Source organism: Saimiri boliviensis, chromosome 21 (genome assembly GCF_048565385.1).
Source record: "Saimiri boliviensis isolate mSaiBol1 chromosome 21, mSaiBol1.pri, whole genome shotgun sequence".
Lineage (NCBI taxonomy): Eukaryota > Metazoa > Chordata > Mammalia > Primates > Cebidae > Saimiri > Saimiri boliviensis.
In genome coordinates, this window is record NC_133469.1 from 13789355 (window position 1) to 13811301 (window position 21947).

A 21947-nucleotide genomic window follows, 5' to 3' on the forward strand; every position below is an offset into this window, starting at 1 on the left:
TGGGCCGGGTGCAGTGGCTCACGCCTGTAATCCTAAGCACTTTGGGAGGCCAAGGAGGGCGGATCATGAGGTCAGGAGTTCGAGACCAGCCTGGCCAACACGGTGAGCTCCTGTGTCTACTAAAAATACGAAAAATTAGCCTGGCTGGTGGCGCCTGCCTGTAATCCCTGCTACTTGGGAGGCTGAGGCAGGAGAATTGCTTGAACCCGGGAGGCGGAGGTGGCAGTGAGTGGAGATTGCAACGCTGTACTCCAGCCTGGGTGACAGAGTGAGACTCCGTCTCAGAAAAAAAAAAAAAGTGCTTTGAGGCTAATGCCCTCATTTGAGCTCCAGCTTTAGATCCACCTGCAAGAAGGCAAGGCAGGGCTTGTGTTCAGCACGGACTCTCATGCTTTTGCTTGTTCAAGCTAACTCTTCAACTCCGGGTCTGGGTCCGGTGCTGGGACCCTGGGGAGGAGTGAGGCCGTGTCCTTCCCCTCAAGGGGCTCAGGGGCTGCTCTCAGCAGGCGTGCACACCCAGGGTGGGTGGGGAGGCGGGGGGCCTGGGGAGTCCTGGCATCCCTGCGGGCCTCAGGCTCCCATCTGTCTAATGGGTGACAGCGAAGACGTTTAAGCCTCTTTCAATTCTGACGGGCTGTGATTCTTGGGAGTCAGGGTTTGTCACCAGGCATCTGCTAGGAGGCCCTAAGAGGCCAGGATGCCTTTGCCCCAGCCCTGCCAAGTAGCCCTGGCTCTCCAGGTGGCTGAGGCGCCCCTCAGCCACAGGTGTGTGTGCCTCCAGGGGGCAGGGGAGGGAGGCAGCTGCCCCTGCTGTTACCCCCAGGCCCGTGTCAGTGGGGGCGGCTCTCCATCCACAGTGGGAGTCTGCCTGTGGACTGAAGGTGCCATCTGACGGGACCCGGGTGGGGTGGGGTTGGGTCAACACGAGGGGGTGGGTCAGCATCTCTGAGTGGAGGGGAGGGTGGCTGAGGCCCCTGACCTGGGGGGATAATGATCCCACCTTCGCTTGCATTCTTCCCCTTGCACTCCCTTACAACACCCCACCTTTCCCAGGGACCAGCTTCGTGGCCTGGGACATGGAGGGCTTGGCCTTTAGAGGCAGGGAGGGGTAGTTACAGGCCTCACCCTGCAACAGCCTGGCTTTGGGCCGTTGTTTCCCCTCTCTGTGCCTCAGTTTCCTCCTCTGTGCCTTGGGGATGATGCTGGTTTGAGGGTTCGGTGAGTGCCGAGGAAGCATTTGGTCAAGCTCTGCAAGCCCTTCCTTCTTTTCGTTCACCAGGAGGAGCAAGGCAGCCGAGAGGGGCAGGTGGTGGCTGGAGCGAGCGAGTGAGGTGGGCGGGGAAGTGAAGGCTGGGAGGGTTCTGAATCCTATTCCAATCCCATGCGCGTCGGCAGCCCGCGAGGGCAGAGGCCAGTGGTCCAGTTGTGCGACACTGGGGGCTCGGTGGAGGTGGGAGAGGTGGATCGTTGGTCCCCGTGGGCTGATGGACTTGCTTGCTCTGACTCCAGGCGCTCATGGGCGGCACAGGAGGGAGTGTGTTTCCTCAGCAGACGGTTCTCACGGGGCCAGTCTCGCCTGAGCATGAAAAGAGTCCCTGCCCTCAGAAAGCCCACCACAAAGGCAGACTTGCAAGCCAGTCCTTACAGGGTGGCTGAAGCCTGGAGGGCTTTCTGTAGGAGGCAGCTTTGAGTCCTGGCCCAAGAAGCAGCACTCACTGGGTGGGGATGGGACAGGAGGGTACCCCAGGCCTGGGAATCTCTAGGGGAAAGGCCGAGGGGTGTGAAAGCCTTTCCAGGTTTAGAGAGGGGTCACATGCTGATGCCTGGGAGTGGGGAGGGAGGATCCAGGAGTCTGGGGAGGAGGCCAGAGGCCCCCGAGTGCTCTCTGGGCCAGGAGAAGGCTGGACGCTGTGTCTTCCAGCAGTAGGGAGCACATGTGCGTTTGGGAACAGGCCCTGTGGATGCCGTGTTCCGGGAGGGAGCTGGTGAGGGGAGCTGAGGAATTGGGGGTGGGGTTTCTTAGAAGTGCTGTTCTGGGTCAGGCTGGAGGTGGGGAGGTGGGGAGGGCAGGGTGGAGGGAGGAGCCTGGGACGCCGGGCATGGAAGTGTACCTGTGTGCACATGTGTGGCTGTTTGTGTGTGTGCATGCCTGCGTATGTGAAGCGGGGAGCGGTTTGTCCTGATGGTGTTTGGGGACAGATTGCAGGGACAGGGCCAAGCCAGACTGTGGAGCACAGGAGCCGGGGAGGCACCGGAGGCTTCGGAGCAGGGCGGCGACGTGACTGTGCAGGAAGCTTCCCCGAGCTGAGGCCTGGCAGGCGGGAGGTGGCAGTCGGTCAGGGGACAGCTAAGCTGCACTGGGGAGCTTTACTGGAGTAGCGGAAGGGACCCGAGAGGAGTGGAGCGGGGTGCTGGAGCCCAGGGCGGCTCAGTGGGAGAGTAGCATTGGGTCAGAATGTAAAGGCTGGGAGGTTTGCCTTCTAGAAGTGGAAGGAGAGGCACAGCAGGTGGCTGGAACAGTCTGCAAAGGCTCGCAGGAGGGAGAGGCCGGGTTGGAGGCCAGCATATTCAGGGGCCTTGGAGGGCTGAAGGGCAGGTTGGAGTCCATACCGAATGTGGTGTAGAGAGGCTCTCTCTCCGAGTGCCGGGCACGGTCGCCCCAGGACTGTGTGCTAGCTCTGCCCCTACAGCTGCATGGCCTCGGGCAAGGCGTTTGACCCTAGCACCTTCATTTTTTTGTCTGTCAAATGGGGACCCCCTGTCAGACCGTGCATGACAGAGTGGCTGTGAGGATTCGGTGACAGGCACAGGGTGGCCTGGAAGAGTTTTCGGCTGTGTCCTTCCCATCTCATTTACCACAGCAACCCTGCAGGGCAGCCTTGGGTCCCCAGGGACCAATGAAGACATCGGCTCAGAGAGGCTGTGTGGGGAGCCAAGCAAGGGTCTGAGTCCGGGTTCTGAGGACCCCAGACTTGGTGTTCTTTCTCGGGTACCCGCAGCCTCTCAGAATGCCTGTAAAATGCCCAGCCCGGCAAGCTCGTTCCCTTCCTTGCGCTTAGGAAGCTCCTGGACCCAGCGTAAGAAGTGGGTGGGAGGCCAGTGCTGGTCTCTGGCTTCAGGTCAGCTGCTTGCTCGTGGAGCCTCAGTTTCCTCCTCTGGAAGTGAGAGCCCCATGTGCCCAGAGAAGAAGGCTGCACAGAGCTCCCACGAGGTCAGCGATGTCAGTTCCTGGTCTAGACGAGGCTCCCGGCAGGGGCTCTGTCCACGTTCCTTCTCTTTCCCTGCCCCTCTGCACCCGCCTGACCAGACTGTCCTGAGGGCAGGGCCAGCGTGGGAGCCACAGTGCTGGACGGCTCCCTGATGGTCACAGCAGCCAGAAGGCGCTGGGAGGCCTGGCTGTCATCCGTCATACTAACGGGCACACTCAGCATGGGCGGCGGAGTGGGGGAGCCAGTGGAGACGGAGGCCCGCTGTGAATGACATGCCTGGGGCCCTGTGTGGTTCTTTTGCTCTTTCAATTTCCATTCCCTGGGTGCCTTCTCTGTGCCAGGCTTCTCCTTGGCACTGGGAGCACAGGGGGGCACACCGTGCTGTCCTGGCCCTCTGGAGGGGACACAGTGACCCTTCCGTGGGATGCCACTTGGAGCTGGTGAGCATGGAGGTGCTGTGGAGTGGAGTGGTAAAGGCAGACCAGCGATTCAAAGAAGGCTTCCTGGAGGAGGTGATGCCTGAGCTGAAGCTGGTAGAAGTTCATAGTGTTGGTGGTCACCTACCAAGAAGGAGCTTAGCCTCTGGCCCTGGGGCTGCAGGGAGCCCCAGAAAGATTTTGAGCAGAATGACCCTCTGGTAGGGTCATTCTGGCTGGGAAAAAAGCAGATCTCTGTGAGTGACAGGCAAGTGATGATGGGGGCCCGTCCTGGCGTGGACTTGGAGGCTGGTCTGATCCTCATCTTCTAATGGAAGAGGCAGGAGTTGATGGGAAAGCTGGGGTCTGTGGCCTGAGCAACCGTGCAGGTGGGGGGTGACCGTGACCGAGCGTGGTCTGAGCAGCCAGGGGCATGTGTGAAGCCACCCTGGAGGAGAGGGCAGACGAGGCGGCACAGGCCAAGGCCAGAGCCTGGAGGAGCGGTGGCGATTAGAGGGTCAGGGCAGGAGGGGCAGGGGTAGGGCTGGGAGTCCGTGGGGGTCAATTCTTGTCCTCTTTGGCTTCAGTTTCCTCACCTGCTGCAGGACAAGGGCCCTGGGTGCTGCTAAGGGATTTACCAGCTCTGACCTCCTTCAGAGTGCCCCAGAGGGTCTGAAAGTGGATGGCGCAAGGTGTGCCAGCCAGGGGATTCTGGCCCCCAAGCAGCTCTGCTCCTGGGGCGTGGAAATGCATGTGCTAACAGGGTTGGCTTCTGTAGCATTTGCTGAGCATCCGCTGCGCGCTGGCCTCGTGTTGGGGGCTGAGGACGTGGTGGGGACACAGCCCTGGTCCCCCTGTGGGGTGTGCAATATTGAAACACCTAGAAAGCCGGGAGCGTTAGCTCACTTTAGGCAGACCCAATCTGAAAATTCAGGCTTTCGATGAGGAATTGGAGGCTGATATTTATTTTATAAAATACTTCACAGGAAGCTTTCCTGAAATAGCGACGTCTCTGGCGCGTTTGTGGTGGGCTCCCATTTGCCCGTCTGTGACTTCGGGGCTTGTCCTTCTCTTTCCCACGGTGTGCCTGAAATCCTCGGCCAGGTGCTGGTCAGATGTGGAATGTCTGGTTAGCTGGTTGCAGCCCCTTCTGGGGGTCTCCAGCCCTCTCGGGTGGCAGCGGGTCCTCGGAGGTGCCGAGCCTCCCACTTCACCAGCTTTGGGTGTCTGGGGGTTCAGCCATGTCCATGGCCCTTCTGCTGGCTTCCTGTTGGCTCACAGTGCTTGTGCTGAGAGCAGGCGGAAAACCTGCACCCTGCCTGTCCCCTGAGCCCTGAACAGGTGGCTCCCTGCCCCTCCCACCCTGGGCCTCCTTTGGCAATACCTTGCAAGACAGAGACAAGTTTGGCAGGTCTTTGCAGCCCGAGGTGCCAAGCCCAGGGCCTGATGTGTGGTGGATATTGTGGGAGTGATAACAGGACCCCCGGGTTGTCTTGTCACCCCCTATCCACCAGTGGGTGAGGAAGCTAAGGCCCAGCTAGAGAAGGGCTTTGCTCAAGTCCCGGCTGCCACAGAGCCCGCCAAGGGGCGGCTGTCTCCCCAGAGGGCCCCTGACAGCAGAGGAGGCTGGGAAGGAGGCCTGGGCCGAGCCAGCGGGGGCCGTGCTGTGGGGTGTCTCAGGCTCTGCGGCTTCTTAGCCGTGTGCCTTGGCGAAGGGGCCTCACTGCGCCGGGCCTGGCCCCTCATGCCTCAGATGGGTGGAATAACACGCCTGTCTCACAGGGCTGTGGAGGGCGTTCGTGAAGTAGCTGATGGAGATGCCTGCTTGGGTCTGGCATGTGGGTGGCACTCAACTGATACTCCTCGACTACTTCTAGGACGTTTCTTCTGGTTGCCAGAATCAGGCACAGGCAGAGCCGGGTCTGAGTCCCAGCCTCGCCATGCACCACCTGTGGCATGCTGAGGCCACTTGGTCTTTCTGAGCCTCAGTTTTCTCATCTGAGAAACGAATCCAATGATCTTTTTGAAAATATTTTAATATTTTAATTTTTTTGAGACGGAGTCTCGCTCTGTCACTCAGGCTGGAGTGCAGTGGTGTGATCTCTGCTCACTGCACCCTCCACCTCCTTCCTGGGTTCAAGCGATTCTCCTGCCTCAGCCTCCCAAGTAGCTGGGATTACAGGCATGTGCCACCATGCCTGGCTATTTTTTGTGTTTTTAGTAGAGACGGGGCTTCACTATGTTGGCCAGGCTGCTCTCGAACTCCTGACCTTGTGATCCTCACGCCTCAGCCTCCCAAAGTGCTGGGATTACAGGCTTGAGCCACCACGCCTAGCTTGATGATCTTTATCTTGATGTCCTGTGAGGTGGGGGGTGAGTGTTGTGTTTTCGGCAGCCAATCCAGTGCTCAGTCCCAGGCAAGGAGCACAGAGTTCTTCATTTACAGCGTACGAGGCACTGTTGACAGTCACCACGGCCCGTGGGATGCAGCCCGCTGTCTGCGCTTGACGGAGAGATTCCTTTAGGCTGCGGTATTGCTCTGCCTACTGTGTGCGGGGGAGGGAGCCGCACGGGAAGACGCGCTGTGCTGGCCGCTGCAGCCCCCCACGGTCCGGGGGGCCGGACAGTCACCAAGGAGTCACCTTGGGAGAGATGAACTGCCCAGGAGGAGGGCAGGAGGGAGCCTGAAACAGGGGGCCGGGCCAGGTCCTTGAGTGGCCTCGACCTTCAGGAGAGTGTCTGGCTTTAGCCTGGGAACTGTGGGAGCTGCTGAAAGGGCATTAAGGGGCCTCGGTGGGTCCACAAAAGCACCCGAGCCGAGCAGAGGAAGGGGAGGACTTTGGGGCACCTGGAGAACGTGGGAGGCGGGTGCTACCATCCAGACAAGCTTGGACGGAGCGGTGGCAGTAGACACACAGGTGTGTGGCCTGGAGAGGTGTCGGGATGGGTTGGAAATGAGAGACGAGGGAGAGGGTGGAGTCAGGCATCATTCAGATGATGAGACCGAAGCACAGAGAGGTTCGATGAGGGGCCCACAGTCACACAGCCAGTGGGGTCAGGAGCAAAGCCTCCATCCCAGCATCTGTAGGAGGTGGCAGCTGGGCCTGTGGACATCAGTCGTGACCCTGCGGCCTGGCGTGCATGTTGCGTGGAGATGGCAGGCGGGTCAGAGCCAGCAGGAGTGACGCCGGCGGTGGCATCATCACGCTTCATTTGCGGCGCTCCTTAGCGCCAGGCATAATGGAGATTGATTGGGGCATCTGCCAGCGAATGGGGGACCCATTCTGTGTTGCCTGAAGCTCCATCAGGCAGAGATCGGGCCTGTAACGGAAGAGCTTGGGAAGAAGGTGCTGGAAGGAGATAGGGCCAGAGGGTGGCTGAGTGCCGGGGCCTTCTGGCGGCACATGTGATGGGAGGCCCTGAGGACCCCGAGTGAGAGAGGCCTGGGTGCAGAGCCAGCCAGCCTTGCCTAGGGAGATGACTTGACCTCATCGGCCTCAGATTTCTGTCTGAAATGGAGGTTGAGCTAAGGACAATACAGAACTTAGCAAAGTCCTGGGGCATGATCTGGGCTCAGGAAGTGCTGGGTGCTATTATTTTTATTTTTAATTATTTCATTTTAGTTTTTGAGACAGAGTCTTGCTCTGTCGCCAGGCTGGAGTACAATGGCATGGTCTCAGTTCACTGCAACCTCCGCTTCCTGGGTTCAAGTGATTCTACTGCCTCAGCCTCCCTAGTAGCTGGGACTACAGGCGCATGCCACCACACCCAGCTAATTTTTTGTAGTCTTTTTTTTTTTTTTTAAAGGAGAGACGAGGTTTCACCATGTTGACCGGGATGGTCTTGATCTCCTGACCTTGTGACTGCACACTTTGGCTTCCCAAAGTGCTGGGATTACAGGTGTGAGCCACCGCGCCTAGCCTGGGTGCTATTATTATTACTGTTGTCATCATGGATATTGCTGTGTAGCAGCTGGAACCCAGTAACTGGTGGGGGTGTCGGTTGGCCTCTCTGTTTTGGGATGTGTCATGGTTTGCCAAGCCAGAGCCCAGTTAGCCCAGAGATGCTGCCCTCAAGATGATGAGTCAGTCCTGGGACCTGAGGTCCGCTGACTGCAAAGTCCAGGCCCAGGCCCAGGTGTGGGTGGAGGCTACTGATGGGGAAGCATAAGGACAACTCCGGAGAGGATCAGCTTCCGTTCTGGGGGGGGCGGATTATGTGAGTCCAAGCAGCACATGCAGAGAAAGGACAAAGGATGAGACGGGCCACCTTGATGAGACCGTGTGGTGGTCGGAGGCCATCCTTTGCCTGATTTTACCGGGTAAACATGCAGGAGGTTCAGAGAGGTTGAGGGCCTGGCTCAGGGTCACACAGCAGCTGTTGCTGGGAGCAGGCCTGCCAGCTCCGGGGCCTGGGTGCTGTCCCCACTGTGAAAGAGGGCGGTGATCGTTTATCAGGGGAGTTTAATAATGAATGAAGTTGAAGCGTCTTTAATGCATGCAGCAGGCCTGAAGTAAGAAGGGACCCTGTATTAATTCAGAAGTTAATGAATATGCAGGTGTGTCTGAATGATTAATGGGGCTCCTAAAGGCCTTGGAAGGGGGTAAGTGAGCTGCTGCTGATGGAAATATGAATATTACATACGTCTGGGAAGTCGGATAAACCGGGGAGCCAGATGGGCATCAACCACCCAGAGGGCTCTAGCAGCCGAGACTGGAATATACATACATGTGGGGACACATGCGTACGGGCGTGGGGAGCATGTTCACTGCTTGCAGTGTGATCGTGGGGACATCGCTTAACCTCTGTGAGCCTTACTTCCCTCACCTGCAGAACGGGTGTAAAAATACTACCTGGTTCCTAGGATCCCGAGGATGAAATGGGAGAGAATCTCTTAACAAGGGCGGGCTCGTTGGGAGCCTCTGACAGACACTGGTACAGCCTCTTTAGAGAATAGGGTGGCGAAGGGGTTGAGGGGGGCCGAGGAAAGCGTAACTAGCAGTTAACGGCCGGGCACGGTGGCTCACGCCTGTAATCCTAGCACTTTGGGAGGCTGGGGTGGGCGGATCATGAGGTCAGGAGTTCCAGACCATCCTGGCCAACATGGTGAAACCCCATCTCTACTAAAAATACAAAAGTTAGCCGGGCGTGGTGGCGGATGCCTGTAATCTCTACTCGGGAGGCTGAGGCAGGAGAATTGCTTGAACCCGGGAGGTAGAGGTTGCAGTGAGTCGAGATCGTGCCATTGCACTCCAGCCTGGCCGAAGAGCAGTTAAATTCCCTGCAGATGGGCGGTGCTTCTGTTGCACTGACGGCAGGCAGGAAGAGCACAGATAAACGGCACTTTACAGTGTATAAAGGGGAGTTGCTCAGCGGGTATCCTTTTTCTCTTGCAGCAGCTGCATGGGGCAGAGGAGATGGGTCTTGGGGAAACTGAGGCTCCGAGAGGGCTGGTCCCTGTCCGTGTCACTGGGCCAAGTGAGGGCCAGAGTTGGTCCTGGGCCCAGGTCTGCCCACACTGTTGGAGAAGGGCCTTTCCAGTATTTGCCAGGCCTGGGGCTAGGGGACAGGGTCATCGCTCAGAGCCTCAGTTTCTCTCCCTGTCATGTGAGGGTGTGTCTGCCACTCAGGGTTGTTTTGAGGCTCTGATGAGGAAGTGGGACAGGGGCCCCTCATCTATGCTTGGCCTTCGGGGAGTCCCAGACACCGTCTCTTTGATGGTCAGCCTGCTGCATCAGCTGGACTTAGATCTGGGGGAATCGTGGGCGCTGGGCCACTTTAGCTGTGGGCTCTCGGCACGTCTCTTGTTGTCTCTCAGCCTCAGTTTCCTCATCCTTCACATAGGCATGACAGTGTGGCTGCCATGTGTGAAGTGTGCAGGGCCTGGCACACAGCGGGTGCTGGATGGGTGTGCTCCTGTCCCCAGCCCCGTGTGATGGCTCTGTGCAAGGTGGCTCTCTTATGCTCCCAGGGTGATGGTTTTCAGCTGTGGGCGTACACAGAGAGCCTGCCTCGAATGGTGCTGGGCCTGGGCTCACAGGATGAGTGAGACTGTCCACTACCTGGTCCCTATCCTCTATGAGGCTGTGGTCCGGGGAGAAGGTAGATGTAAAACCAGTGTCCCTGTCATGCGAGCTGGGATGGGGATGGGGAGCCAGAGGGCAGCCCCTTCCCAGCCTTGGGTGGAGAGGGAAAGAGACGCCCGTTCATCTCCCTGTCTCCCCACCAGATCCCCAGCTGGAAGCCCAGGCTTTCCCGCTCGCAGGAGGTGATGCTCACAGAATGGCTGTTTGAATGCAGAGGGAGTGAACGAACGAATGGCTGGTTTCTAGGCACCTTCCTCTGCCTCTTCTCAGTTCCAGGCCAGTGAGCAGGGGCATGTGCAGGCCCCTCACTCGACTGTCTCCGGGATCCGGGGTGATCCTGTTGAACAACCTTCTCTCCTCCCTTGCGCCCTGGGCCAACCTGGCTGGGGTCAGAGAACTGTGTGTTGCTGGGTGAAGAGCCTTAGGAGTCATGGTCATGGTGCAGCCTGCTGTTGACAAGCAAGGAAACCGAGACCCAGAAGGGAGAGGGGTGGTGAGTGGGGGCAGGGCCGGGGTTAGAGCCTCTGTCTTGGCTGTGCCAGGTGGGCAGCCCTGCAGTGTATAGCCTGGTTGTGTATTTATAGTCCCTACTGATCTATATTAACACCCAGGCCTGCCCAGCCCTTTGCAGCCTCCGGATCTGAGGGTGCCTTTGAACCCTCTGGGGGGCTGTAGAATCAGAGCTCACCCCCATGGGGAGGGGCAAATGTGGCTTCTCACCCTTCCCTTCACAGCCCTGGGGCTCACGCTGGGCCATTTGCCTGCAGGATCTTTGCCAGCCCGGGCGAGGCTGGGGCCACCCTTTGGTGGGTTCAGCTTCTTCGTCTGGGGTTCGTTATCTCGCCTTGCTTCCCTCTGGCTTGGCAGGGAGGCCGTGTGTACAGCATGAGATGAATGCATGGGCTGCGTGGCCTTGGGCAAGCCAGGCCCCGCTTCAAGCCTCAGTCTCCTCATCTGCAGAATGGGCATCATTCCCATGCGACCCTCCTGTGCCAGGCGCTGGGCAGTCCATGCTTGTGAGCTGGGGGTCACTGTGTACACTCCTCACGTCTCTCTGGTCCTCATCACAAGCAGTCCTCAGAGCCTGGAGGGACCGGAGTGTCATCTCCATTTGACAGATGAGGCCGGTGAGGCCCTGCCACAGCGGAATGTACCAGAGCCGTGCTGCCTGTAGGGGCAGAATTCGGACTCATCTAAGTCTGAATGGTCCAGCTTCCCAGGCCCCGCCCCAGGGCCCGTGGGCTCCTTGGGGCAGGGCAGACTCCTCACCCCGCCAGCTTGGTTCCCGCCCCCTGGTCGCCATGGGGAGAGCTCCACTAACTCTATGCTTTTCTTACAGAGCAGAGACGACTGGCTGCCCTGAGCGCAATTCAATTCAACAGACATTTACTGAGTGCCTACTATGCGCCAGGCCTTAGGCTGGGCACTGGGGGAGGGGCGCAGAGAGGAAGATGGGGTCCTGTCCTCAGATAGCTCCAGGCTGGGGGGCGTGGAGAGGACAGGCAAAGGCTGGACAGCTCAGCACCAGGAGAGAAGCCGCTTGGTGGGCTGGATGCAGCAGAGCCCTGGGTTCGAGTGCATCATGGAGAGCTGCCGTTCCTCGTCCGCACCTCAGTCTCCCCACGTGCAAAATGGGGGAGACGACCTCTAGGACCCATGCAGTATTCCAAGAGTGATACCTCGGGCTTGTGGGGGCAGAGCAGAGGGGTCACCCTGCAGAAGGGAGGTCTCCAAAGGCTTCTCAGAGGAGGTGGTATAAGGTCTGGACCCAGGGGATGGGGACAGGTGGGCATGGCTCCCAGGGTTAGGACCAGCGTGAGTGAAGGCCTGGTGCATGTGGGTTCCCCCAGTTCCATAGGGTTTCAAGGGGACACATCGGGGTGGGAGTGAGCTTAGAGAGGGACAGAGGGGTTCTAGGGCCACAGGTCGGGGTGGGAGCCATTGCGGGCTGTTGAGGGACAGCCAGGAACAGCTGGCCCTGCTCTGTCCCACCTCCTTCTCCCTCCCTCTCTAGGGCACACTTCAGGATCACTTCCTGTAGAACCTTGCAGCCGTGTGGCCTCGGTAGCACCTGCACTGTGCCAGGCACTGTGTACATTAGTCCTCACTGGGCTCCAATTCACAGAGGAGGACACGGAGTTCTGACAGGAAGCTTCTTGCCCACGGTCACGATCTGACTCCCAAGCCCCCCATGCTTCTCCTGTTACCTCCCACTGAGAGGGTTCCCGTTCTCTGCGACGTCTCCCATCCTGGGGATCCCCCCCCAACAAAGCCCTGGGGAGTGCCCACCAAGGACAATGCAGTTGGGTTTGGAGGGCGAAGGTAGGAAAATCCCAGATGTTGGCAGGACTGGCTTTCTCCCAGACCCGAGTTTCTGCCCCAGCAGCCACCCTCTGGGATAGCGTGAGGCGGGACTCCTTCCCACTTTACAGATGAGTAGACTGAGGCCCTGAGAGTCATGTGGCTAGTCCAAGGTCAAACTCAAGGGAGTGACAGCCTAGGCTAGAAGCTGGTCTCTTCAGTGCCCAACTGAGGCTGGAGGGAGGCTCAGGTCCCTTGAGATCTGTACAAAAGCTGAGCCCCGCTCCCCGTACCCCCGACCTCCCCAGGTAGCAGAGAAGCCTGGCCCTGGAGTCGAAGACCTGGTTCAAATCCTGGTTTTGTCTTTGCATGAACTGTGTGATCTGAGCAAGTCATGGATTACTTGGGGCCTCGATTTCCTTATCTATAAGAGGGCAGCGAGCTGGCCTCCTTCACTCAGCCATGAGCAAATATTTATTGAGCACCTACTGGGAGAAGCAGGGCCCTTCCTCGGGAACTGAGTCCAGAGGTAGCAGCAGCAGTTTTGATTCCGGTTGTGATGGAGGAAGTGCAGGGAGCTGTGGGGACCCATAGGACAGGCCCCAGCCAGGTGGGTCGGAGAGCTCCCGCAGGACCACGTGGGCCGCGCTCTGGATGCTGTTGGAATTTTCCCAGATCAGCCGCAGCCAGCGAAGGCTTTCTGGCAGGGGAGTGCTGTGCTCAGGTTGACGTTCTAGAAAGCTCATCCTCTGCTGGGTTCGGAGTGGGGAGGTAGGGTTGGAGGTAGAGAGGCAGCAGGAGCAGTGGGGCAGAGGGCAGCACCAAGGTGGCAGTGGGGGCAGCACCAAGGTGGCAGTGGGGGCAGCCGGGCAGGTGTGGCTGCCTCTCACCAGGTCTGGGAACTGAAAGAGAAGCAGGGGACGAGGGGGAAGGGGCCATGGGAGGTTAGCCCAGTCGTGGAGGTGGACATGGATGAGTGAGTTTCAGGTGCCAGGGAAGGCCCCCCCCCGCCCCGGAAGCTGCTGGGTATGGTGGTTTGGGTATGGTCAGCCTGGAGCTGACATTAGAAGCCTTGGTGGGAGGGGGGCGCTCATGGGCTCTTGAGGGGGGGAAGGGGGAAGCAGGTTTGAGAAGGGCAGTGAGCAGGGACCAGGACATCAGGGGAGGCCACTGCTTGGCGTACAAGCAGAGGAGCCTGAGGGGACACAGCCTGGGAGGTCTTGGGAAAGCAGAGCTGCACGTCCCCAGCCCGGGAAGGAGGCGGCGGGGCTTAGGTCTGCGGAGAGATTTCAGCAGGCGGCGTGTCGGACGCTGTGCCCTGCACCGGCTGAGGAGGTGCCCGGGAGGGTCAGCTCCCGAATCTTTTCACCCGAAGGCAGAAGCTGAGTTTCTGCCCCTTACCCTCCTAGGGAGGAGGAGGCTGCAGAGGGGGAAGGTTTCGGGGAAGCAGGACAAGGGGAAAAACATTTGCATGCATGACAAGGCTGAAGTGAGAGGGAGAAAAAAGGGGGAGAAAGAGAGGAAGAGAAATCACCATACACCAGGATCTTGTTATTCAAGCTAATTTTCAAAGGACCACAGCTGTCACACTGAGATAATTCGTTAATTATAACAGCCATTGTGCTTTGGCAGTGGGAGAGGAAACCGAGGCCGGGGAACAGGCTGGAGGTGGGGGTGGGAGCAGGCCGCTGGGGCGCCTGGACTTCAGAGAGGGGACAGGGACAGAGGTGAAGAGAGGTGCGTTACCCTCGGGACTGAAAGGAAGACACTGCCAGGTCAGGCCCTGTCCCTCCTCACTGTCATTGCTGCGGTGCGGGCCTGTGCCACGTGCCTTGCACCAGCCCTCCACAGCGACACCTGCAGGAGGCAGCTTCCCGGTGTAGTGACTGCCCAGACCCTGGCCTGTGGCCGTCCCCTCTGCAGCCCGCTGAGCTGGTGCTCTTCTTGTCGCACTTTACAGAAGAGGAAACTGAGACCCAGGGAGGATTAGCTTGCCAGGACCAGGGCGCGAGGTGGCATAGCCTGATTCGAGCTGAACGTGGACCCTGCGCTTTGGCAGCACGCTAGGGAGGGCTGGTCTTGGCGGACTGGCCACGTGGAGTTGGCAGACACAGGAGCTGTCACATAAGATAGCCTCACGTTCGGGCTGTGGTTTCTGCCCAGCCGGCAGTCCTGGGGCGGCCCTCCCCCGGGAGTTTCCGGGGCTCCGTGGCGACCCCTCTGTGGACAGAGCCTCCTTGTTCTCTGATGCTGCAGCTGCAGGCCCCCCGCAGCCTCGGAGGCGGCTGTCAGTCTGGGCTGGGCTCTCCCACCTGCTCCAGAGAAATCGGCTCTCAGGGCTGGGGGGAGGGAATTCAGACCATCCCAGGTGGTGCCTATACTGATCCCTTGCCACCGTCTGGTTAGAGGTTGGGAGGTGACAGAAGGTAGAGACGGGGCTCGGGGAGGCAGGCCCAGGTGAGCAGAGTGAGGGACTGTAAGTCTGTAGAGAGAAGGTAGGGGTCCAGGAGTCATTCCAGAAACCCCAGGTCCCCTTGAGCTTCAGTGTGGCTTCAGGAACTCAGGGGTCCTGGTGTTCACAGCGGCCATGCCTACAGACAGCACCTAGGCTAGGCCAGCGGGCAGCATTCTGTGGGCTGGGAATAGTGTCTGGGAGAGGGCACCCCCAAACCCCAGAAGGACCCCCAAACCTGGCCCAGACAGCATTGTTGGCAGAGGAGCAGTGGGCCCCACAGGGCGACAGGTGGGCCTAGGATGGTCGTGTGGGGGGCCCCCTTGGCTTGGGGACCTCTCCCCAGTGGGGCTGCTTGGAGCCAAAGAGAAGCTGTCAGAGGGTCAGGACAGCCTAGAGTCCTGTAGAGTTGGTGACCCATGGAGGCCAAGACACAGGAGACTTTTAGGACCAAGCAAGTGACAGATACACCTTAGAACCCTCAACCCAGACTCCCCAAATGACAGATCCACGGTGTTGGTGTCCTGGTGCTAAAACCCAAGAGCCATGGGTCAGGAGGACAGGGGATGGAGCTCCAGGTCAGGCAGGGGCCAAGTGCGGGAGGCAGGGACTGGGGCACCCCGGAGTCCCCGGCTGAGAGGCTCGTAGGATTACCCCCGGCAGGCTGGGGTTCTACTTGTCCCCACTCGGGCCTTCCCCCTTGTGGCTGGCCTCATGAACTCCAGTGTGCAGGGCTCAGCTGGCCACCCAAGCCAGAGAGGCGGGGAGGAGGCTGGACGCCGCCCCGAGGTGCCACCGCCGTCCCTCCAGGCATGCAGGTCCGGGAAGCCAGATCTTCCCGTTTCTCAGTAGATTCCAGAAACGGGGATTTTTGAAACAAAATCTGCCAAGTTTTCAATATTGGCAACTGATTTAAAAAATGTGAAAACCACCATGCAGCTGAGACAGAATCGCACTGCGTCTCTCGAAGACAGCCTGGGGGCGTGGAGGGTGGAAGCCACTACGTAGCAGTTGTGAGACCTCAGTTTCCTCATCTGCAAAGTGGGAATAGTGATAGTGCTTTTAAGAAGTTTAAAGTTGGCTCAGGATTAAGTGAGTTAACGTGGGAAGTGCGGAGGCCCAGCCGGTGCAAGCACTGAAGACTCTTCACCTTGTGGGAGGCTGCCCATCCCTCCCCGGGCCACCTCTCAGGAGGCTTCGCTCTCCGCCACTGCAGTCTCCACTTCCCCCTGGGGGCCCCCACATGCCCTGCCCCTGTCTTGGGACAGCCCTGAGGATGCTGGAGGGCAGGGAAGCGTTTGCCCCTTGGGACCCTGGAGGAGGAGCAGGCGGAGGAGGCAGAGCTGGGAGGGCGGGCCTAGCCGGTGCCTGGTACATAGTAGGTGCTCCATAAATGTTTATTGAATGAATGAATGGAGGCCGTGCAGGCAGAGGCAGCCGTGCTGCGCAGGCACTGGTGAAAGAGCGGGTCCAGTGGAGACTGGTGAGTAGTGCCCAGGGGCTGCAGCTGAGGGGGCCAGGAGGGGCCCGGGGTGGGGGAGGTAAAGGTCAGGTTGGGACAGGGCCGGGGTCAGGTGGGGATCGGGAGTGGGAAGCAGGGTCAGGTGGGGAGAGGTAAGGCCAAGTGGGGAAGGGCTACAGGTCAGTGGGGGAGGTGGGGTCAAATGGGGTGAGGCCAGGGGTTAGGTGGGGAGGTGGGATCGGGTGTGGGAGGCGGAGTCCATGGGGGAGCTGGGATCCAGGGGAGGAGAGGTAAAGGCCAGGCTGGGGAGAGAGGGGGTGAGGGAAGAGTCTCCTGAGTAGTCTGAAGGATTCTGGGGAAGCCAGGAGGTGGGTTTTTAATACAGGTCATCCTTGACTGTGGGACAATCCTGTCCCCAGGTGCCTGGTGGTGGGTGGGCTGTGGGGGTTGGGGGGTTGCCAGGGAGTGGGCCCTCCCTGCTCCCTGGCCGTGAGGCTTAAGCCTCTCCTGTCAGGCCACGGGGTGGTTTGCCAAGGCTAAGAGCAGGCGTCCCCAAACTTTTTACACAGGGGGCCAGTTCACTGTCCCTCAGACCGCTGGAGGGCCGCCACATACTGTGCTCCTCTCACTGACCACCAATGAAAGAGGTGCCCCTTCCTGAAGTGCGGGCCATAGTTTGGGGACGCCCGGCTAAGAGCTTTGGTAAAACCCTCCACCCCCTGCCTCTCTCCTTCCACCAAGGCCTTGGCACAGAGTAGGTTCTAAAGATGACTGTGGCACCCTGTGAGCCATGGGGGGTGACATGGTGGGCAGCTGACAGGGCTTTGGGGTGGCCCCTGCAAACCAGAGACACATGTGTACTGTGGTTTTCCTCCAAACAGATGAGGAAACTGAGGCCCAGGGAGGTGAGGTGCCAACTTGCCCCAGGTCACGCAGCAGCCCAGCGGCCCAGCCCCAAGCCCCTTCTTTGGCTGAGGTTACGCCTGGAGAGATGTGTCCAAAGCACCTCGGCCTTGCAGAGCCCCTGACGCCTTGGCTGTCAGCTGTTGGTGCTGTGTCGTTCTTGTGAAGTTCTTTTGAGTAAGAAGGCAGCTTAGTGAAGGGGAGGCGAGTGTGTCTGCCCCAGGGCCAGGCGCGTAGCAGGGAATACATGTGGAACATGTAAGAAATGTGGGCGGGGCCGGGTGCCGTGGCTCACACCTGTAATCCCAGCACTTTGGGAGGCGGAGGCAGGCAGATCACCTGAGGTTGGGAGTTTGAGACCAGTCTGACCAACATAGTAAAACCCCGTCTCTAATAAAAATACAAAAAATTAGCCAGGCGTGGTGGCGCATGCCTGTAATCCCAGCTACTCGGGAGGCTGAGGCAGGAGAATTGCTTGAACCTGGGAGGAGGAGGTTGTGGTGACCCGAGATCACAGCCATTGCACTCCAGTCTGGGCAACAAGAGTGAGACTCTGTCTCAAAAAAAAATTACCTGGGCATAGTGGCACACACCTGTAATTCCAGCTACCAGGGAGGCTAAGGCAGGAGAATCGCTTGCATCTGGGAGGAGGAGGTTGTGGTGAGCCAAGATCACGGCCATTGCACTCTAGCCTGGGTGACAAGAGCGAAACTCATCTCAAAACAACAACAACAACAAAAAAGAATGAAATGTGGGCGGGTGTGCGGCTGCCTGGGCATCATGCCTCGCCTAGGCAGGGCCCCTAGCCCGGCCCTGGTCCCTGTTTCTCTGTGACACAGACGCAGCCGTGGCCTGCTCACCCAGTGCAGGATGACACAGAGCCTGGAGCAGGTGCCAAGGAAGTGAGGGGCAGGAGCCAGCTCCCCTGGGACCTGGAGCAGCTGGTGTGCAGGGCTGAGACTAACCAGATGTGATTGAATGGGGGTGGACGAACACCCAGCACCTCAGGCGGGGGGACCTAAGATACTGCCCAGAGCTGCTCGAGGACCTTGTGAGGGCATCAGGGCTGCCTGGCCGTGTGTGCCAAGGGGCCTGGGGGTTTGGTTGACATCTAGGACAAGGTGAAGACGCAGCGCTGGTGCCTCCTGACTCCCACTGCATGAACAGAAGCAGGGAGCCCAGCTGAGGGAGGTGGGGACCTCTGGAGCTGATCCTGCTCCAAACGCATCAGCACTGATGCTTGGCTCCAGGCGACGCGTTGTAAGAGGGACCTTGACAGCAAGCATGTCTTGGGCAGCTGGACCTGAGGGCAGGAGGGCGTTGACGCCTCGGCACAGGAAGAGGAGGTAGAGGACGCGGTGCTGTTCAGCCTGGATAAACAGAGCGATGGTAGACCGGTAGATGTCGGAAGAGCCTTTATGGCGTAGTGGCCTCGTCCCTAGTGGCTCCAGAGAGCGAGCTGGCACCCATGAACAGAAGCACAAGGAGCCAGACTTGGTTTTGTAATAGAAGAAGAAATTTCTAGCAATCAGAGCTGTTAAGGAAGGGAATCTGGGCCGGGCGCTGTGTCTTGTGCCTGTGATCCCAGCACTTTGGTAGGTATAGGTGGGTGGGTCGCTTGAGTTCAGGAGTTCAAGACCAGGCTGGGCAACGTGGTGAAACCCCATCTCTTACAAAAGTGCAAAAAAATTAGCTGGGCATGGTGGCAGGCACCTGTGGTCCCAGCTACGTGGGAGGCTGAGACATGATGAGAATTGCTTGCGGCTAGGAGACGGGTTTCGGTGAGCACCATGGCACTCCAGCCTGGGTGACAGAGCTAGCTAGACTGTCTCAAAAAAAAAAAAAAAAAAAAAAAGAAGAGGATCAGTAGATTCAGGTGGGCGCTGAGAGCCCTGTCACTGGAGGTCTGCAGGTGACGGGACATTGTCTTCCAGGGAGGAATCTTGGAAAAGTCTGCCGATTCCACCAGCTCAGGCTGGCCTGGGTTCTTGGCTGTGGGGTCCAGCAGCGCCAGCCATGCGGGGTTGATGTAAGATTCCAGAAACATCAAATGTCAGACACAAAGGAACCATTGGATAAGGGGTATATGACTCTCTTAGAGGCCAGGAGACTGAAGCCCAGAGGAGTTAGGTAATGTGCCTGATGTCACACAGCTCAGCATTCAATCCCAGGCCCCTTCCCCACACTGTCCACAGCCTGCAGCATGGATTCATTCATTGCACTGGAAATACAGTTAACTTACCAAACGGTGTTCCTTGTCGAGGGTATAATCATCCCATTTTACAGACGAGGAACTGAGGCCCAGGGAGCTCCAAGAGGTGGAGGCAGTGACCACACCAGTGTTTAGACCCCCTGCTTGAGTCTCTTCCCCAGGGGGTGGCAGGCTTTGTGCCTGAGGGCAGAGTTCCCGGCCTGGTGCTGGGCTTCCAGCAGCGAGGGGCGAGGTGGCTGCCTGCCTGAGAGATCTGCCAGGAGCCCTCGGTCCTCCTAATCCTGGGTAATGGCATTGACACGGACGGTGACAATGACACCTCGGGGAGCCTTGGCCAGCCTGGCCAAGGGACGAGCCTGTGCCAGGGCTTAGGAGCTGCTGCAAATGAGATTTCCCCGGCCGAGCCTCACGTCTCTCTCCTGGGAGGCCAGGACACAGACTGCGCTTCCCCTATCTCCTCCTGGAGTTGACGGGTGTCCCCGGAAGAAGAGTGTGGCCACATGAGTGTGAGCCCGGCGTGGTGTGTTTGCGAGGCCTCCTCCCCTGGACTGAGCGTGTGTGTCTCTGTCATGTCCTGGGGTTTCGAGGGAGCCCTGGGAGCTGGGTGGTACTCACCTTGCCATGCAGGGGGAAACTGAGGCTCTGCGACTCACCCAGGGTCTCAGAGCCGGTCGGCTCTGCATCTTCCCCGCTGACCTCCGCTGCCTGCATCCCTGGCTGGCCTCGCTCCGTCCACCCTCTCACCCACCCTGGGGAGTCGGCCTGACCCCCCTCAGCCCCTCCCACACGCCACAGTGCCGTGGGGGCTCTCCCCAGGGCGGGGGTCCAGACTGTCCTCTGACAGGGAGGCTTGGGAGTCAGCCTGCAGTGGGGGGCCGAGAGGATGTGACCCCGAGCTTCAGTGAGCCTGAGTCCAGAGGAACCCTGATCTTGGGTGATGAGGGAGCCCACATTAACAGCAGCTGCTGTTCACAGAGGTCAGGCACTGTCAGTTCTGACTTGTCTCCCAGAGGGGCTCAGGATCTTGGGGTACCCGGGTGGGAAGGGCACACACCAGGGGGATCACTGGGTAGCCGATTACGCCTGAGGCCCAGAGAGGGGAGGCATTTGCTTTGAGTGACTCTGGGGTCTGCGGTCCTGCCTAGTTCTGAACTGAGACCCCCTACACCACCAGCTCTGCCCCAAGAGCAGCGAGTGCGGCGGGGTCTCACTGACTCTCCTCTCTGCCCACGAATGTCCCCAGGAGAGGGGTTGTCATACAGCACGCACCTGCAGACCCAGAGCCCCCAATAACCTCACGCACCCTGGCTGTGCAGCCGTTTCTTCTGTGGTGGAAGGAGAGAGCACCCCTTAAAGAGGGCTGCTTGGCTGGGTGCAGTGGCTCATGCCTGTAATCCCAACACTTTGGGAGGCCGAGGTGGGCGGATCATGAGGTCAGGAGTTCGAGACCAGCCTGGCCAACATGGTGAAACCCCGTCTCTACTAAAAAGACAAAAATTAGCCGAGCATGGTGGCGGGTACCTGTAATCCCAGCTACTCCGGAGGCTGAGGCAGGAGAATCACTTGAACCCGGGAGGCAGAGGTTTCAGTGAGCCAAGATGGCAGCACTGGGGCACTTGGGACCTGAAGGGGAAGACGCTCTAGGGGAGGGGTCCAGTCAGGCCAGGGCACGGGAGCACTGCTCTTTGCTAGAACATGCCACCCCCATGCCTGCTTGCCTGCATGGCCGTACCCCTCCTGGGCTGTGCCACCAAGGCCCTGGGCGGAAAAGGTCTCTGCTTCCCACAGCTGCTCCTGCCGCTCCCGGCTCCCTCTGGGCTGGTCACAGGATGCATTTTGGTGGTTCAGCCAGACCAGGTGTCATCTGTCTCCCTGGCCTCTGGGCTGGGGGGGGAGCAGGTGCCCTGTCCCCTGCGCCGCCCCCATCTATCATCGAGAGAGCTCACTGCCATCGGTGCCTCTGTCTCGGACGTGCTTCCTCCTTTTCCCTCTCCCTCTGTCGGTCTCTGCCTGGCTGCCTGGATATTTTTGCTTTGCCACTATTCTCCGTCCTCGCCTCCTCCCTGCAGCCCCCCTTCTTCCCGTCTCTCACCACCTGGGTATGCGGGGAGCTGTCCTATCCCCCTGCAGTGTGTGTGGGAGGGTGATGGGAGGAGGGGAAGGGCACGACCTTGCCCATTTGACTACTGGACCCTCAGCCTCGGGCCTGAGAGGACAGGCTAGTGCCCCTGACGCCCACACCTTGAGTATGTAAGCAGCTGGGCCAGGGGCCAAGTGCTGCTGTCAGCGGCTTCTTGGCCTCAGCCTCTCTGTTCCCTCCCTGGCTGTGTCAGGTCTCCATGGGTGGCAGGCAGGCAGCCTAGGATGGGGACCGGGCAGCTGACGCACCTGGGACAGGGTGATGGAAGCTTACACTCAGCTCTGTCTGAGTCACGGAGGCAGGTGGGAGCTGGGCCCAGCCCAAATCATCCTGGAGAGCAGGAGGAAGAGGAGAGACCATGGGCAGGTCACCTTGAGGCTTAGGTGGGCAGAGCTTGGAGTGCCTGGGGTTGGGGCACCAAGGGCCTCTACCCATCCTGGACTGTTTGGGAAGAGCTAGGGTGGGACTGGCTCCCCTCCCACATGGGCCTCTTCTCCCATGCCCCTCCACGATCAGCCTCTTCGCACCCTTCAGCAGGACCTGGCTTTCCCGAGGCTCCAGCCAGCCTGGCTTTGCCCAATACCCTGGGCCTGGCTGTGGGGATGCTGGTTTGAGCAACTCAGATGCCAGGAGAGGGGCCGGAGTGGCACAGATGCACACACACACACACACGTAGAACACACAGAACATGCATGTACTTAAACATGCCAACTGTAACACAGATGGATGCCTGCCTTCCCTGAGACGTGCCTGACACACATGCCTT

The 21947-nt window shown here is 59.3% G+C and overlaps 1 protein-coding gene across 12 annotated transcripts in view; it reads left to right on the plus strand.

The window, feature by feature from the left end:
- The window catches only part of ELFN2 (extracellular leucine rich repeat and fibronectin type III domain containing 2), a 59774-nt gene that overhangs the window by 27610 nt on the left and 10217 nt on the right, over positions 1–21947 (plus strand). For 8 of the 12 annotated variants that reach the window (XM_039463239.2, XM_039463240.2, XM_074391297.1 and 5 more), the window contains one exon: positions 11051–15947. The exons of the other annotated variants lie outside the window; for them this stretch is intronic. The gene's annotated coding sequence lies outside the window, so the exon portion shown is untranslated. The remainder of the gene's footprint in view (positions 1–11050; positions 15948–21947) is intronic. 12 annotated transcript variants of the gene reach the window in all.